Genomic DNA, 5155 nt, shown 5'->3' on the forward strand with positions numbered 1-5155 from the left:
TCATATCCATGTTGGATTTGTTTGAAATCATGGGAAGGAACCTAGGGTTGGGTATTTGAAAATGGTTATGTTATCATTGAGAGTTGTTTTGGGCTAATTGGAGTGTAAATTAGCATGTTGTAGTTGATAAAGGAAAAAGGCCTAAATCATATTTTGATTGATAAATTAAAATGGAGAATAATGAACCTAAATTGTAACTCTCTATTGTTGATGTGAGTGGGTGAAGGTGTTAATGCCTAAGGGGTTAACTTTGGCTTTGAAATGGGTTTGAAATGTATGTAGTGTACTAATGTGAGTTATGGCTTCCTTATTGGTAGAAATTGGTTTTTGTAAAATAAAAGGGATGGGTTTGGTTTTGTGACAACTAAAGAGACGGAGTTGGTTTTGTTAAAACAAATAGGGAAGTGGAACTTGTTTTGTGAAATGGAAAAAGTGTTTTGAAATACGTATGAAAATTGGATTATTGTTTCATGAGTGTTGAAGACACACATGTGTGGAATTGTATCTTGAACTACCATGTTAATGTTGTTGTCGGGTTTGTGGTCTTATAGTAATTGAGTCTTTAATAGGTGTACTAAATATTTGCATCTAGAGGTTTTATCCTTGGTCATCGGTGGAGGATGACGTGGTTGTGTTGAATTGCTGTGTATGTAATACACCATTGTTGATTGAACATTATATGTAATGAAATGCTGAATTACATTATATTTGTATACTGGTTTGGGAGATGAGAGGGGTTGTACTCCAGTGTGTGTGAGAAGATAGGGGATGGACTCCACACACTTATGTGTTCAGCGCTTATAATCAAAGGTATCATACCCTTCCAGCTAGTGCCTGGAGAACTGACGCGCTGATAATCTAAGGTACCATACCCTTCCAGCTAGCGCCTGGTAAACTGGTAGATTGTGGTGAGAAGTGTATCTTTGGCTTACTACGCATATAGCTAGTAGTGCAGTGTTGTTTTGTTATTGTTTCAGTGTATCTGGAAACATTGTGGATTGTATTTGTTACAGTGTTGGAGGGACGAGTTGACTCATTGATTGATTTTATGTATGTAGTTGAGTTGTTATTTTTTTTTATAGAGGTGTGCATGGATAATTATGATATAATTGGAATTGCATTGAAATGCCAAATATGTTTTGAAAAGGCACATCTGTTGTATGTGTGGCAAATGAAAGAGTAATGGGCTTAGTGAATCTATGTTTCTAAGTAGTTGTTAATGTTATAAAAGATTGGGAACGGGGGTTAATGAAAGGAAAAAGGGAGGATAAATCGCTTATAGCGGTGAATTAAATGATTGTTTTCAAGAAAAGTTCATATATATATTTATATATGTATATTTTGTATAAACTGTCACATTATTATTCTAGTATGAGAATGGGTGTTCATGATCATAGCTATCTGTAATGTTGTTATTGTTAAGGAGCATGTTGAGTTCCCTACTGGACCATATGTTCATCCCACGTTGTTGAATCTTTTTCAGGTGTTTAGCAGGGTGTGCTACAAGATTTGGATCTTCTTATATGTTGGCCACGGGGCCTTAGTTATGTTGGCGGAATGCCATTGTTGTAAAGGGTTACACCCTTCCTCTTGTACTTTTAATGATGTAAGCCCAAGGGCAATTTATTAAGTTAGTTCATGTAATGTTTACTTTGCATACGAATGAGAGTATTGTTAATCATTTCTACGGATTGAATGTATGAGTTTATTTCCGCATGTTATCTCTGAAATTGGATTAAGTTAAAGAATTTGGTAATGACTCCGAGTAATAAAAAGTGGGGCGTGACAGTATGTAATAACGTTTGTTGGACTTTACGCTTACAATTAAAATACCCTGCATTTTGTTTTATATTACATGATAATGCTATTATTTAAACTAGTCATTCTGTTATGTAGGACGAGCACGCACCGTGTTGACCTGCCGTCGGGCAGATTCTGGCTTGTGGGAGCATCCATTGGACCATAGAGTCTTGTAGTATATACTACGCGCGGGATTCGATGGTGTCTACCGTATCGGGCATATTAGGCTGGACCACCCACTCATCACTGCTCTCGTCGACAGGTGGCGCACAGAGACTCATACATTCCATTTCCTGATCGGGGAGGCCACCGTCACATTGCAGGACGTATTTGTCCTATATGGTCTACGGATTGATGGACGAGCAGTTACTGGAGTTGACCCATCATTGACGAGGGAGTAGTGGATAGCCCTATGTGCTGAGTTATTGGGAGTTGCACCTACACCTGCAAACTTATAGGCAGGTAGACTGAGGGTGAGGTGGCTAGCCGAGCAGTTTGGTCCTTTTCCATATCATGCTTCAGATGAGTTGATACAGTAGCATGCCCGAGCATATATTATGTGGCTTATTGGGGGGGGCACTTCTCCCTGATAAGTCACAGAACCTGCTCAAGTTGATGTACTTGCCACTGCCGAAAGACATTGACGAGATTGGCCAGTACAGCTGGGGTAGCGCGACTTTGGCATGCTTGTATAGGATGCTATGGCGAGCAGCTCACGTGGGTGCGAAGGAGATCGGAGGAGCACTTGTCTTGCTACAGGTTAGTAAGAATTTTATTACATGTCAATTCATATTGTATGACATATATCAGTATTGTAATTGCGTTCAAACTATTGCAGACTTGGGCGTGGGAGAGATTGATTCGCATTGCCCCGTCTAGGCAGCAAGTGGTTTGTCCTGGTGATCTTCCCATGGGTGAGAGAGACATGCAGTTGCCACCCGAACCTCGAGGTAGCCGGCGGAGGGTTGACTTGGGCCACGAGGTCGTTTCGACCCACGTAGTCGTAATTTATAGAGACCAGCTCGACCGGATGATCGAGGGCGAAGTACGAAATTTTGCTCTCAATTTTAGTTGTCTTGTTCATTGTATATGTTTTGAGTTCACGAGCGAATTTTAATATACTTGTTGTTATTGTAGTTTATTTGACAGCCTTATGCTGGGGTCCTCAGTACGCTCCCCGACTACTGTCGACTAGGTCAGGAGATATGGATGGCGAGAGTGCCACTTATTTGTTTTGACGTGGTTGAGTGGCATTTTCCCCATCGTGTCCTCTGACAGTTTGGTCGAGTCCAGTCTGTGCCGGATCAGTTCGACACTGCGTGGCGGTTGCACGTCACTGATAGGCGTGGCCGAGTTGGCACTGACTGGAGTTTGTTTTATATGCGATATATACAGTTATGGGATGCCCATCGGGACAGTTTTGTACAAGCTGACTGGAGCGATGAGGTGCTCCCCTCTTCCGACCCTTACATGTTGTGGTATTGGCGACATACACGACTACTAGTTGGTAATCCGAGCCACCTGTCTGAGTCCGGATATCAGGGAGTTAGGCCTTATCTTGAGGCATTGGTGAGTATCATAGTATGTGTCAGATAATTATCAAGATCATAATTGATTTACTTGGAGTCAACTGTAGCCTAATACGTCCGAATTTTTGTCAGGTGGTTGGAGCTGGGAGGTCATATCACTTGGCTGAGGACGCCCTTTTCAGACGTGATGGACAGCATGCCTTGCAGGCCGTTGCAGAGATCCGAGACTTATTGTACGAGGCGATCTAGCTTGCCCATCGGGGAGATCGTCTGCATTTTGGCCACTGCGGTGTATACATTGCAGCAGCTGCTCCAGACACTTCAGCGCTGGCCACATCAGCTCCTTGGACATCAGTCACCCCACCACATGCTACCCCATAAATATCTCCAGATTCCCTCTACGTACATCCTACCCAGCATACTGGCATACCTTATGTAGTTGACCCTGATTGGACACCGCCCCGATACATACATGACGTTGTTACCCTACCCACCAAGTTACCACCACCAGACAGTTTGGGTGTTTGTAGTGTTGGGGTTGATACATGTACATCACATAGTCCCACACTACATACACCTACTTTTCTAGGGACTAGTTCGACCGCGACCATGAGTACACATGATGCAATTCTCACTGACATCTCCCATGTTGAGGATGAGGCCCATATTGAGCCCCCCCCCCAAGAGCGTGAGGGAGAGGCCGAGGTTATGGTTGTGGCGGACGTCGCGGCCGAGGTTGGGGTGCGAGCAGAGGCAGAGGTTGAGGTCAAGGTCCAGCTGCAGATTGTGATACAGTTGCACCAAATGAGGGAGTTTCACAGCTCACAGCAGTATCCGATCTTCGGCCAGAGACAAAATCAGGGGCAGCACATGTAGGAGAGGTAGGGTCAAACTCACAGGCTCCATAGGCAATCAGTGGAGGGCCACATGTAGAGGAGGGAGTGCCACTGGATACGCATTTACGATTGGGGAAGCCAGATATTCAGAGAGTCTACCGTAGGAGACCGAGGAGGGATGTCCATGGTCGGGGTTGTGGGACTGGGGTAGGTTAGGGCATTAGCAGGTGTGATATGGAGTGTATAGTTTTTTTTATTTATAGTTTTTATTATAGTTTTTGTAAATCAAACTTGTACAGAGGATGTAAATGTACCATACTTATTTATTCAAAAATATAATTTTGTAATTTTTTATTCTTATTTATTTTGATCATTTCCTAAATACTTCAAATATTCAAATCATGATGTCAGAATGAATTTAAACATGGTGGTTATATACATAAGAGATTCAAGTTGGGCTGCATTTGGTACCATGTGGATTTTCATTTTACAATAATAAACTATATAATTTTTCATACAGTTTTTTTTTAAAATAATTTTTTTAACTACATAATTATTTCTTTACAAAAAACACAAAATAAATAATTACATAAATTTTATTTATTATTCTGTACTTTTTTTCCCAAAGAATTTGATAACATAATGATAAATTTAAGAACACTTTTTTTTTTTCAAATACAAACACACAAATTTCAGATTACATAAGACTACCCAAAAAAAAAAAGGTACAGAACCTGATAATATAATAAAAATTTGAAGAACATTGATTTTTTTAAATAACGTGCGCACACACACACATACACATACAACATTAAGAAAACAAAAACACAATAATAGAATAGATTAACCCTCCAACTGGACCCAAATTCTGTAATAATAAATAGTTTCTCCAGCACCCAAATTCTTTAATTTGCCAACCCCACATTCCTTCATTCCTATCATCACTGTGGCCCTCTTCACTCGAAGAACCCCAACTCCCTATACTAGACC

Source organism: Camellia sinensis, chromosome 10 (genome assembly GCF_055761805.1).
Source record: "Camellia sinensis isolate YWXY chromosome 10, ASM5576180v1, whole genome shotgun sequence".
In the NCBI taxonomy this organism is placed as follows: Eukaryota; Viridiplantae; Streptophyta; class Magnoliopsida; order Ericales; family Theaceae; genus Camellia; species Camellia sinensis.